The sequence below is a fragment of the Pongo abelii genome, chromosome 10, assembly GCF_028885655.2.
Source record: "Pongo abelii isolate AG06213 chromosome 10, NHGRI_mPonAbe1-v2.0_pri, whole genome shotgun sequence".
Taxonomy (NCBI): Eukaryota; Metazoa; Chordata; class Mammalia; order Primates; family Hominidae; genus Pongo; species Pongo abelii.
This window is the reverse complement of record NC_071995.2, coordinates 44,065,822-44,080,335: the sequence shown is the minus strand read 5'-3', so window position 1 is coordinate 44,080,335 and position 14,514 is coordinate 44,065,822. Positions and strand designations below refer to the sequence as shown.

Below are 14,514 nucleotides of genomic sequence, written 5' to 3'. Positions count from 1 at the left end.
GCTTTTTGATGTGCTGCTGGATTCAGTTTGCCAGTATTTTATTGAGGATTTTTCCATCGATGTTCATCAGGGATATTGGTCTAAAATTCTCTTTTTTTGTTGCATGTCTGCCAGGCTTTGGTATCAGGATGATGCTGGCCTCATAAAATGAGTTAGCACTCCCTCTTTCTTAAACCACTTGGCATCTGGGCCATCACTCTGTTCAGAACCCCAAAATGGTGTCTCATCTCACTCTGAATAAAAACCAAAGCCTTAGAATGGCTCAAAAGGCTTTCTTTGATTTCTTTTCTAGGAATTTTCTTCCTCTAGATAACTACAGAACTCATTCAATCAATTCTATTAGCTCAAATATGACCTTATCAGTCTGTGGGTCTTTCCCTAATGTCCATGTAAAATAACCACCTCCCACTTTGGGAGGCCAAGGTGGGTGGATCATGAGGTCAAGAGATCGGGACCATCCTGGCCAACATGGTGAAACCCCGCCTCTACTAAAAATATGAAAATTAGCTGGGCATGGTGGCGCACGCCTGTAATCCCAGCTACTTGGGAGGCTGAGGCAGGAGAATCACTTGAACCTGGGAGGCGGAGGTTGCAGTGAGCCAAGATCATGCCACTGCACTCCAGCCTGGCAACAGAGCGAGGCTCCGTCTCAAAAATAAATAAATAAAATTAATTAGTTAATTAACTGCCTCCCTAGACTCCCTCCTTTGTCCCTTACCAGGAGCTTCATATTATAATCTATGTTATATAATCACAGGTTTACTTATTTTATAGAAGCTGGGTTTGTTCACTGCCATATTGGCAGCACCTATAACAGTTTCTGGCACATAGTAGGAAGTCAAGTATTTATGGAGTGATCTAGGGAAGGAATCCTAAGTCCTGGAAACTGAACAGAGGATGGGCACGTAACCAGCCTTCAATGTTTGCTTCAGAGAAGGAGAAGTTCTCAGAATACAAGTGGACAGTGCTAGGGACATTCTGTACACCCTATTTATATTAGGCTGGAAAGACCACTCCCTGTCCCAGGGTGAGGCAGGACATAGCCACCACAGTATCTCTGAAAAGATTCTACAATACCATAGAAACTTTTAAGTAACATCTGTTTGGTGCCCTAAACAGAGATGTATGAAAACACATCCCTATGAAGATGAAAAAAATTCAAAAGCGAATAGGCTAAAATGAAAACAGAAAAGAACATGAAGCCACTGGAATAAGAAAAAAATACAAGGAAACGCAAAATGCCATACCAGAATTAAAGTACTCCTTTCAAGCAGTAAAGACCATTAGTACTGCAGAAAATCAATTGTGATGTGGACAGATAACTTGAGTAGCTCTTTTAAAATGCATAAAGGTGAAAAAAAATACATAAATGAGATTAAAGGAAATTTCCCAGGGGGGCTCACACCTGTAATCCCAGCACTCTGGGAGACTGAGGCGGGTGGATCACCTGAGGTCGGGAGTTCAAGACCCGCCTGACCAACATGGAGAAACCCCGTCTCTACTAAAAATACAAAATTAGCGTGGTGGCGCCTGCCTGTAATCCCAGCTACTCAGGAGGCTGAGGCAGGAGAATCGCTTGAACCCAGGAGGCGGAGGTTGCAGTGAGCTGAGATCACGCCATTGCACACCAGCCTGGGCAACAAGAGCGAAATACCATCTCAAAAAAGAAAAAAAAAGACAAATTTCCCAATATATTAATGTCAGCATCTTCAGTGATTTTCCTGTTTATATATTTCTTCTGTTCTAAACTTTTAATAATATACATATAAATCACAATAATCAAAGAGAAAAATGGAAAGTAAAAACTTTATATACCTTAAACTGCTCATTCATAGTTTCTATTTTGTGAGAGGAAAACTATTTCCTAGCCCATTGTCCTCCTTACAGCCCAGCAATGTGATTCCTCCCCGCAGCACTCAACTACCTAAAAATTCATTCTCCTGGAAACTACTGAAGGATCTGGCTTTTTTAATATGACTAGATCTAAGGAAGGTCCCAAAACTTTGGATAAAATTAGAAGCACTGAGAAACAAACATGAAGCTGAGGACACTGTTTTCTTTATATTTCTCTACCTCTCACAGTGATGGGGACACAACCATTTTGTTAAAATGCCTGTTAGGATGGAGAGTGCCAGTTTCCACTTACAAATACACATTTTGCGTATGGGATAACAAAATGTTCATAGGCTACTGAGCCTATGTGTACATTAGAGTTCTGATGGGAAATCGGCCTATAATCCCATATCCTTAATGCAGTGGACTTAGCTGCTTCAGGAATACTTCCAAGACTGCAACTAGGGTTTTTAAACCTCAGTCGGCTTTGCTGGCATGTAGTGCTATTTCTTTCCCTCCTTCCCCAAATTTGAAGCTGGTTTCTTCTTAAATTCTGCATTAGATGATGCATGAATGCGTTTTATTTCCTCAATGGAAATGTAGATGCTGCACAGCTGTTAGACTTGAAATCACCAGGTGGTACTTGGAAGCAGGAACTAAAATGGTGTTGCCAGGGTAACCACACATTCTTCCAGCTATGGGAAGAGCTGCCATGTTTTCTATGCTCTAGGGAATATACGTTATTTTAAAAATTGGCTTAGTGCATATGAATATTTACTATTTAAAAAGAATACCCATTTCTTCACAAACCAGTGAAATGCTTTTTGATTACTCATATGCCTGAAAAAAACATTATATTTTATCTTTTCAGGGCATCAGGCCTCATCTTTCTTTGCCAATAGAATTTTAAAGATCCAGTAATAACTAATATTTTATGCTACCCATAATATACTGGTACATCTCATTTTACACCTTACATAGATTCACTTCAAATATGCAATCAGAGCTTACTATTTAAAGAAGTACCATTGTGAATTCTGTAAGGAAATGCATTTACAGAATGTACTCATCGGTTATGAAAATCCTTACTGCCATTCATAGTAAAATCTGAGAGGTAGAGGTGAATCGTCTGAGATTCCCAAAGTTCCACTGGAGTTGACAAACCTTTAGGGTGGTTTGAGACCATACAGACAAGAAAGCAGCAGTTCCACAACACCCAAAACAAAGCAAAAAGAAGTCAATGACACAAATATTCTTATATCTATCCTTCCTTCCTCCCTTCTTCCTTACTTCCCTCCTTCCTTCCTTCTCTCCTTGCTATCATCCTTTCTCCCTTCCTTCCATCCTTTCTTCCTTCTTTTAACATCTATTTACTGAGCTCTTACTTGGCACTAGGAACCGTGGCATGTACTGGGAGACTTTCTGTAGGGATTAGATCCAGCAGTAGAGGTGCAGATGATACGACAGGCTCATCTTCAACTGTACTAGATTTTGTTAAATTGTTTTCCAAAGTGGTGATGTCAGTGAAATTCTCCCATGAGCAGTGCATAAAATTTATTTGCTCTACATCCTCACCAATACTTGATCTCTGGTGAATGTAAAATCCTACTTTCTGGTGGTTTTAATTTTGTGTTTCCCTGATCAGCGTGTTTATGGTTATTGGCCATTCAGGTTTTCTTTTCTGTCCACTGCCTGTTTATATCCTTTACCCATTTTTCTATTAGGTTGTCTTTTCTTCATTGATTTATAGGGGTTCTTTATACACATTGTGTATAAAATTTTTTATATGTTTAAATCTCTTTCTCACTTTTCACTTCTTTAGGTATTAACATCAGAAATTTCTAAACTTAACACAGTCAAGTTTATCCATCTTCTTTAATGTTTATGTTTTTGTACATTGTTTAAGAAATTCTTAGGTATTCAAAGGTGACAAAAGATTTCCTTTCAGATGTTTAAAAATTATACTTTTCACATTTAGGTCTTCAACCTACCTGTGATTAATTTTTGTACATGGCATGATATAGGGATATAATTTTACTTTTTCCCATATGGATAACTAGTTGTACCAGAATCCATTACTGAATCATCAAACTCTTCTTCTATATTATCTCTTATATATAGCAAGTTTCCACCTGTATGTGGGTCTGTTTCCTAACTGTCCTTTCTGTCCCATCAGCATATATGTCTATGCCTTTGCCATCACTGCCCTCCCTTGATTACTATGGCTTCATAATAAGTCTTGAGATCTATTAATGTAAATACCTGTACCTTGGTCTTCTTCAAAATTATCTTAACTATTTTTGGCCCTTTACTCTTTGTATGGAGTTTAGAACAGGCATGTTGAACTGCTACTATCACCATGGGTCTTTTATACTACACATTATACAGCTGGATTTTTATATACAAAGGTTAATTAGAAAATACACAATCTGTTACTTGGGGGCTCTGTTAATTGGCTACAAAGTTGTATACACAAATTCTAAAAATGCATGAACTTTGAGCACATTTTATGAATTAAGCATTGTGCAGGGCACCTTGCATATATTAATTTAGATGGTCCTTCCAGAGATGTTGTAAGGTAGATAATATAATCCCAAATTTGCAGGTGAACACACTGAAGATCAGAGAAGTTATGTGGAATGCCTAAGGAAGGTGCAGTAACCAGCAGTAAATGTTAAGGTAAAGATTCAATTCTAGATCTTTTCAGATTCCAAAGTTCTTGCTCCTTCTATAATACCACTTCTGACTACGCCAAAACCTTCTAGTTTAAAACAATAAACATAATGTGACTACTATTTGTATTGCATTTAGGTACTCTGCATTTAGGGATACTTATTTACAAATTGTCATTTGCCCATATGGTGAACAATTCAGTCATTTACTTGAAAGGCATTAAATGCCTATACTATACTAGGCACTGGGTACTCTTAAAAGCAGCTCAAAATTGACCTGAATGTCAACACACTCTGAAAAAAAGTTAGAAAAGGTGAAAATGTCAAATTAGCTGGGGTTCAAGGTTCTCCAATTACTTTGAAAAGCTTCAGATGCACTACCATTAATTTTGCTTGAGGGTTGCGCGCGCGTGTGTGTGTGTGTGTGTGTGTGTGTGTGTGTGTGTGTGTGTGTGTGTGTGTGTGTGTGTGTGTGTGTGTGTGTGTGTGTGTGTGTGTGTGTGTTCTGAGCTGAAAACCCAAAGAATTTTAAATCATTTCAAAAGATTCTCTAAGTTAGGACAAATTCACAGGTAGCTACTAATTCAGGTATTTGCCAATTTAGGCCACATCACATGTACTACACTGAGACAGTCACGTGGGAAAGGCTACTCGGCAAAACCCCTACAGTCCTGCGCACTGGGGTGGAGCCACAGAAGTCTGCAGGGAGAAGCCTGGCCCCTTCTCTTTCTGGGTGAAACCTGGGATTCAATCTGCAAGGCAGGAAGCCCAGGGGCAAGAAGCACACTCTCTCGCTTTGCTAAGAGTCTCCCTTTCCCCTTGTCTTCCTTTTCACCCAATAAAACCCTGCCTTAGTCACCCTTTAAATTGTCTGCGAGCCTAAATTTTCAATGCCCTGTGACAAGAACCCCATCTTCAGCTGAACTAAGGAAAAGTCCCGCAACAACACTACATGTAATTAAAAGTGAGGAAAGGATGTCTTATAATTTTAGGACTGGTTAATCACATGGAAATTGTGAGGACATGTCTCTTTTTTTAATCAATAAAAGGTAAAAAGTCTGGTTCTCTTCCTATATTCTTTGGGTAGCACAGTATGTAGATCTCTGAGCTTTAGTTTCCCAGTTTGCAGAAAAGGAGAAAATTGTAATGTCCATTTCAAAAGATCATAATATTAAACGTGTAATGCATTTGAAAAAGTACTTTATAAACTATAATGTATTAAGTGCATGTTACTTACTGTCAGATAAAAATTTAATAATCGAAACAACTGTTTCTAGAGCCTATGTGTGAGCTAAAAAGCAGTCTGTACTCATTTCAGAATGGAAAAGACTCAGGGCAGGGAAGTAAAAATTAAAGATTTCTAAACAAAAATAAAGAACGAAACAACACAAGTTATTTCAAGTTTTCTTAAGAATCAGAATAAATATACTTGAGACAATAAAACTTCTCAATGTCTTTTTACAGGTGGCATCCTCCTTGTAGGGGACAGAAGAGTTATTACCTGATCAGCATCTTCCAAAGTTCAGGACCACTGAAACCATAATAGAAGAATCTTGGGAGCTAATGTCAAAGAATCAAGATTTTTTGCTATGCTTGATTTAAGTCCAAACTTTAATGTGATTTTAATCTATTGCATATCCAATAAGGAATTTAACTGTGATAATACTGAAAAGAAATATTGGATGACAAACAAGACAGGCCAAAACCCACAAATCTCCTGGGGCCACTCCTGACATGATTCTATGTCAATAGACTGGTTTTTAGCCAGAGGCTTTTCGGAGCATTCTGTCTCTCAGTTACAGATTGCAAACCATTGGAAATAAAATGCATCATCTTAAACTGCAACAGCATGTAGAAAAAAGGTAGCAACAGCATTACAGAAATATGATTTATCGCTAAAAGGGTGTGATATTCTGATGCCTTTCTCCTTGCTTTTAGGCTCCTGTAAGGTTCAGCAGGACCTTAACCCTAAATTAAGTGGCTTCATAAAACCTCTGACAGAAAACAGTCTTGGACTGTCAGCAGGATGTTTGTGGATTATCTTAAGTAATAATTAACAATCAATCATTGGATTCAATGACAAAAAATACTGAACCATCTCTTCCCCAGTTCCAGCTATTGAAGTAGACTATGACTGAAAAATAAAATAAACAATATATTTCCTGAGCTGAAGCACAGAAAGTAAAATTCAAAAACCTGTCTTCATGGCTACCACATTCAATGTGCCATTTGTGTACTGTACCATGTCCTGGGGGGAGGGGGTGGTTAGGGCTGAAATCCAGCCTGTACTCCACTTATCAGGCCCTGCACCCTGGGATGGGGCTGTGTCAGCCAGAAGGAAGAGAGGTCTTCTAAGCAAAAGGCTCCATGAGTCTGAAATGCTGCAACAGCACAAGGCTAATTGTCACAAAACCATTGTATAGACTAGCGGGCCCAGCCTGGCTGGCTCAATAGTGACTCTCTAAATGACTTATGGAAAATCACAACTTTTTCATTTCCTGCAAAGAAAGCCCTTCACATTGTTAAACTACCAATGTTTGTCAATCCACACAAAGATTACAGTCCATCTCCTGCTGACGGGTAACATCAAGGGTATTTCTCTCAAAATAGAAATAATAGAAACAATTGTTATACAGCAAGGTCCTGGCCTTTCTTTAATCAACGGCATTCACTCTGCCACACTTTCCTCACCTTCTTGTCCTCTAGCTTTAGCCACAGCTGGATGGAAGCTCTAGAAAACTTTTCACAAGAGAGGATTAATCCCAAAGATCATTTTTCTTTTAAATTTAACTAGCTGTTTGCTGCTTCAGCCATCACTTGATGTTAGCCTCTCTGACATGACAAAGACAAAATTTGAGATTTGTTTGTTTAAGCTAACACTTGCGAAGTACTTAACATACGCCAGGCATGGTTCTAAGTGCTTCCTTTACAAGTTCAGACTTAACTAAATCTTCATGAGTTATTATTTATCTTTCACATTCATGAAATTAAAGCACACAGCTAGTAAAAAGCAGAAGCAGAAATGAAACCAAACAGTCTGGATCCAGAGTCCATCATACCCAGACTGCTTTGCTGTAGGTACTGCCCTACAGCAAAACAGGTACCTCTGAAGAATATGTTTGCCAATATTCCCATTTAGTGTATAATGCCCTAGGTTACAGCCTTTGGCAAATAAATGGTGGTGTCCTTGATGCCAGATATCATACCTAAATTTTTAAAAATTTACTGTAGAGCAAAATAAAATCAGAAGAGCATACTAGGACGCAATATTCTCAAGTAAGACCAGCTAAGGCGGCTTCCATTGTATTCAGCAGAAAACATAATTTCTGCAGACAGATTTAAAATATTTGAAAGTAAAATGAAATGTTCACCTTTAGCTCTCCACCTTCTAGGGCCAAGTGATGCAAAAATTCCATATTCCTAACAATAATATGAATTATCAAGGAAAACATTCATCATCTTTTCTCTTTAACTCTTTTTTGTAAATTTAAGTTACAAAGCAAAAAATTTCAAATCTTGTTTTTTTAAACAAGGGAGGGAGCCTTTTAACCAGGACTTACTCATGAAATTTATGCTTCAGAATCACAATGACTATCACTGCAGCTTCATCAATAAGAAGAAACTAGAATACTACTTCTTAGATATATATTTTCCTAATGTTTCTAAATGAAATTTCCGGGACAAAGGAACCTAATGATCATTAAACCAGTACTTCAGATGAACTTCTAATCATTGTCAAAGGCAAGTCTGTGTGATAATACATATATGTGTCTATAAATATGTATGTTTCATATGGTTATAATGGGTATCCTCTAACTTGAAACATACTGCAAATTATAGTCGACTTAGAATCAACTTTATGAAGTAACTAGGAATGACTAGTTAATTAACTAACTCTGGCTTCCCCAAAATTCTGAAAGTAGATTTTTAGCCTAATGGGTTAAAAACGTTAAGTACTAGGTACTCGCTGAGAGCACATCTGGAATCACTTTATCTTGAAACTGTTGTATAATGAGGTGCTAACATAGCCAACTATGGCTTGCCACCCACTGAAATGTGTGTGTGTGTGTGTCCTGGACTTAACTCTCTTCCAGTAGCGAGTTCAAATTCCAGAACAGTTTGTCCAAGGATCATGTTGGCAGGAATGTGCTTGTCTTGGAAACTTGTGGACCAAAATATGTTCATCCTTAAGAAAAGCACATTCTGCAGATAACAGTGACTGGCCAATCAGTGTTACCATGTCACAGAACTGTGGGTTCTCATTTTCTTACCCTCTTTCCAATATCCAGCCCATATTCAGCACTGCTTGTGTAACAAAAAGCAATAAGCAAGAAGTTGTAACAAATCCTAACAGCAAACAGACCAAGCCTTGGGGAGTTGCAATCTGGGAAGCTGAGGGTTAATATTTCACAATGTCATTGATGAAGCCTGTGAATTTACCACAGATTTTACGGTTGTCAGTTCACAAACTTTCTGGTGAAAACAGACTTCTATAATAATAATAATTGGATTGACTAATTTCCATGACAGGACATGAGTAGAATGAAAAGGCAGATAATCTGGGTTCTACCTCCAATCCAGCCACTAATCAGCAATTCAACCAGCGATAAGTCATTTTCCTGTCTGGCCTCAGATGCATTCATCCATAAAAAAAGAAGAACCGTCAGATAATCTCTAAAATCCTTTCCAGTTTATATACATTTTATAACAAAGTTTTTTACCTAACCTCAAATATGTGTGTGTGTATGCTCATACACACACACACCCACACAGAGAGAGAGAGAGAGAGAATGAATCCAAACAATCTACTGAAGATTAACCAGGCATGAAAATCCAGATGCTGCTGTATACTTTACAGATGATTCTTTAGTTATCATTTCTTCCTCATACAAGAGTGTGGGGGGCTCACTGAGACAGGCCCTGAGTTCCCCTCACTTGTACCTTTTAGTCTCTCTCATTTCCTCTTTTCTTAACCACTGTCACACCAAAAGAGGTACAGTATACTGCATAAGGTTGCAAAACTATAAAATGATACCATTCTTTGATTCTTCGTTCTTCGATGCCATTCTCAACCTTTTGTACTTGGAGAAACATAGCTATTTTCACTTTTAAATGTCATTTATATTAGCATATTGTGAGTTGGTTATTACTTTTAAATACATTGACTATCTTTTAAGTTTTTAGTCTTAATTTCTACTATAAATATCAACAGATATAGTCCACATAAACAAAACTCTTTGTGGTCCTCAATACTTTTTAAGACTGCAAGGGGGTCCTGAGACCAGAAAGTTTGAGAATTGCTAATGTAGTAGTTAAGAGGACAAACTCCAGATCCAGCTGCCTGAGTTAAAATGTCACTTCTATCACTTAAGAGTGGTGTGACATTGAGTACAGTCGCTTAGTCACACAGTTGTTCTGTGCCTCAGTTGGGGATAATAACGACAACAGTACTGACCCCATAGGGTCATCATAAGGCTTAAACGAACTGATATATGTACCATGCTTAGAAGTGTTGTGAGCCATCATTCTCTTTGGCGCTCTTCACCTACCTCCATTCCCCTGTGGTTTGCTTGGTTTGGTTTGATTTGGTCTGGTCTTACTACTGCTGCCTCTCCATTTGACTGGCAAAGTGTGACTGGCACTGCTTCACCAGGGGCTAAAGGCATAGCTGCCTAGGCTCCTTCATAACCACAGCCACAAGTTCGCACTCCAGTGCTGCAGCACCCAGCTGCACTTTGAATTTGCCCTTCAGAGAGGCTCCATCAACAAAAGACAACTGGAAAATCAAAGCAAGCAATGCTAAGTTTTTTAAAAACATGCTATGTCAGATGAATTAGTATGTAAAGTAGAAACTCTAGCCTTCGGAATAAATCAATGAGAGGAAGGAAGCAGAGAGAAAATGCAAGCAATTACATTCATTCCTTAAAAGAAAAGGTGGTATTTGCCCAAGCTCCCTCCAATTTGAACCATGTTTTCACAGCCTTCTATCTCCTTTTTAAAATCTCTCTTCGACATCCCAGAGCAGCCTCCTCCCACCTGGCCAAGAACCCTCAGGCCATCAGCTTGCTTAAAAAAATATGATGGCCCAGATTCTGATCACGTGCACATGACTGACGGCCATGTGATCTTCCCAGGGAGTACTGAAGTTTTATGAGTATTACGATCATAATCCCTTGCATTTATATTAGTTTTCTTTCTCATCTATATTTTCACATAAATTTTTCTTTAATTCTTGGCACTCAGCATGCTGTTATTCCTATTTAACAGTTTAAAAAACTAAGGCTCAGAGAAGCTAGCAAACTTGCCCTAAGTCCCAAAACTTTGAATTAACAGAACTGAAACTGGAGTATAAATGAAATGGGAAAATTTTTAACGACTGAAGGACTGGGGAAATGCACACAGCAGGGAGGGGCAGGCATGCTGCGGGGAGGTGGAACTAAGCTATTTTTGTCAGGGGGTTACTTAAGCAAATCTGCTCTACTGTGGAAATAACCTCAACTAATTCCCCCAGAGTTTTACACAGCTTCTTTATTGCCTCGACAGCTCAAACTATACATTCTCTAATTCTAAGACTTATTTTTTATTTTCTTATATACTAATTTGTTCATACAATGGATATCCAGGTGGTACTGTTCTTAGGAGGATTTTAAAGACGGTACACCCAGTATGTTTTATATTTAACCTACGGCTGCTTCTCAAGAGTGTTTGTAAATTGAGAACCGTCTGTATTGCATGTGTGATGTCATTAAATATATATTTGGTCTGTCCAAAACTATCTGGCATTTGTCCTTTACCAACATTACTGAGTATTTTAGTTTCTCAATCATGCGAGCTTAAAAAGCACAGCCAAATCTAATGAATGTCAAACTTGTGTAGTGACTCAAGTTGATTTCAGTATGCTCAAACAGAAAAAAAATAAAACTCACAAAGGATCAACTGGAATGAGTATTCACTTTAAAGGAATGCAAAAAGGAATCCTTTTGAACCATTATCCTGAATATGTTTAAATGTGCATTAATTTAGGCACAACTGCTAAGGAAAACTGTTTATCATATATGATACATTTTCTCATTAAAAATGGCAAAAACCGCAATTACTTTTGCACCAACCTAATAGACACTTCGAATATGAGTGTAATGTTCTTTGTATGTAAGAATGCTAATGCTAAGCTATCTAAAATATCTTCTTTTACCTGTTTTTTTTCCTTTGGTAACTTATCAGCCCTGTCCAATAATACTTCCTACAATAATGGAACTGTCAGTGCTGTCCATTTTTGAATGAATAAAATTAATTTTATTTAAGTAGTCACATGTGGCTACTGAGCAATTAAATTGCCCTACTGAAGAACTTAATTGTCAATTTTATTAATTTTAATCCATTCAAATAGCCATGTGGCCAGTGGTTGTGTATTGGACAGAGCAGTTATAAGATCTCCTTCAGCCAAAAAAAAAAAAAAAAAAAACCTATGATTTTATCATTCTATCATTGTGAAGCCAGAATTAAGGCTGTAGTTATTAAACCTCTGATTATTAATTGGGTGCTGAAATAAAGTTAGCTAACTGGACACACAATTTTAAAGAGGTTGTTTTTGTTCTTAATAAACATCAAAAAACTATTATGTGCAACATAACATGTGGGTCAGTGGGATATAGAGAGACCAAGATTGAACAGACAGTTCCTGACAGGTACATTGCTATCCCAGTTTCTGCTAAATTCCAATTCAGTACATCCTAACAAGACATGGCTGATCAACTGTGTAAGCTCATGCTTTTAACAAGTATTGCTTAGCTCAGTAACTCCCATAACTCTAGGACAAACAACTGTCCTGAGCCCTGGGGACACGCTGTTGCACTCTGTTGAGCCTGACAGAATGCCTGCTCTTTTAGGCACTTACTCTCCTGGGAAGCACAGCCAGGTGAACAGGCCACGAGAATACACCGTGGTCAGTACCACTACAGGGGCAGACCTTGGGTGCCACACGAACACACAAAAGGAGCTTCTAACCCAGTCTTGGCTGGACAAGGAAGGTTTCAAGTGCAGAAAAGAAGGTTCCAGAAGGAAAAAACCAGTAGTATCTTGCTATCAAATCTATCCATTATTTAGGTTTCTTTGGGAAATTTCCTTTTCATTTGGCATTATGTCATCGTCCTTTCAAGGGTATTCACTTCTTGAATACATTTCAATCGATATGTATTTATCGAACCCTGAAGACTTTTAAAAAGCCTCATCGACATTCTCCTGGAAGATTCACCATTTGCTCGGGGCTAAAGGTGTATGAAGACAAACCTTTCTCCTGAGAAAAAAAATAAGTTCTTAGGTCAAACATTTCAATAATCTACCCTGTAAGAAAAATGTAACACTGCCTTGGAATGCATGATTTCTTCATAAGACTTCCTTTTTAAAATTGTGTGTGGCTTTCTACCCAAACTAACTTTAAGCATTCCTCCACAATAAAATTCAGGAAGGCCACTTTAATAAAACGAGGGGGAAAATCCCACCAAAATGTAAACTTAATATTTCAACACAATTAAATTTATTAATAAAGAATTTCTATTGCACAGTGAACAAAGCATTGGATTTACCTGACAGTTTGGGGTCAAATTCCAGTTCCTCCTCTTAGAGAACGAATGGCCTTGGGCAAGTTATCTAACTTCTCCGAGCATCAGTTTCCTCATTTGTAAAAGGTGAATAATGGGGTAAGAATAGCCCCTACCTCAGAGTTGATGAGAGAAATGAATATGCACACATTTATAAAGACCTTAAAGTAGTGCGTACCCTAAGCCTTATATGAAGATTATTCTTACTAATTACAATAATTCTAATTGCAGAAATCTATGCGAAAACAATACACACAGTTCTGACTAAAAGAAGTTAAAACAAATGTGAAAAATAAGCGACATCCAGAAACTTCAGCAGCTCCCTTCTGTCCTATGCCTCAAGGTACCAGAGAGGGAAAAAGACCCCCAGGAGAGGCTGTGAGGAAACCTGAACTGCAAACCCACCACGCTGTCTTCCTGGGAAAGGCAAGTTGGTAAAGAAAGATGTGAACTCTATTTCAGGGTAGTATGTTTTTTTCATTTGCTTCCAAGACTTTGATGGAATGACTTGAGAGGAAAAGTTCACAATTACTAGAAAGAACCTAAAAGGACACGAGAGACGAAACGGTTGCAGTATTTTTGAAATAAATGTTTCCTTGCAAGAGCAGAGTCATGGGCGGGGTGTCTGTGTAATGTCTACTCAACACGGCCGCAGGGTAAGAGGAAATCTTGGTATGCCGACTTCTAAGTCTTACTGGGGAACCATACGGAACCAACTGCACGCCAAATCCCACGCTCACCGAGGCTTCAGGGATTTTCTCGTGGGTCTGGGGGTTTAATCTGACAACTTCTAGAGCCTTCAGGACTTCCCGGGCACAGATAATGGGCCGCGACTGCACCCCCGCGTCCCTCCCTGGGGCGCAGGCTTTCCACAGCTACAGTTCTCCACGTCAGCAGCCACGTACACAAGCGCGGGCAGCTGCCAACAGGGCGTGCCCGCTTCCCACCCTGCACTCTCCCAAGCAAGGCATCCCTGCACCGCCTGGCGCGTTCGCGAAAACTCCGCGGGGCCTCGAAACGACCCGGGATTAGCTCTGACGCTGTAGGGCTCTCTAGGTTTTCCACGACGCAGGCCAGCGTAGCTGGCGCGCACCCGACAGCCTCCCAGCTTGCCCAGGCTCGACTGGATGGGGCTTTGCTGGGCCCCCGACCCGACCCCCACACACCCGGGCGGCGGGGCCCAGGTACCTGCCAGCGCCTCCGCACCTCCTCGTCCCCTCTGCTTCCCCTCCTCCCTCTCCCCGAACCCTTCCCCCACCCCCCGCCTCTTCCTCCCCCGACTCCTGCTCCCCCACTTGGCTCCACGTCCGCGCGCGTGCTGGGGAGGCGGTGCCGAGTGAATCACCGTCACGTGGGTCGCGGGCGCGCAGAGGCGGGCTGCGCCTGGGCGGCCCTGGCGCTCAGAGCGTTAG

General features: G+C 39.6%; 1 long non-coding RNA gene across 1 annotated transcript in view; it reads left to right on the top strand.

Moving 5' to 3' along the window:
* The window catches only part of LOC134759498 (uncharacterized), a 105,783-nt gene extending 93,804 nt beyond the window's left edge, over positions 1–11,979 (top strand). Inside the window, exons 2-3 of the long non-coding RNA XR_010135758.1 lie at positions 4,439–4,512; positions 5,970–11,979. This is a non-coding gene — a long non-coding RNA (uncharacterized LOC134759498). The remainder of the gene's footprint in view (positions 1–4,438; positions 4,513–5,969) is intronic.
* Positions 11,980–14,514: the final 2,535 nt, after the last annotated feature.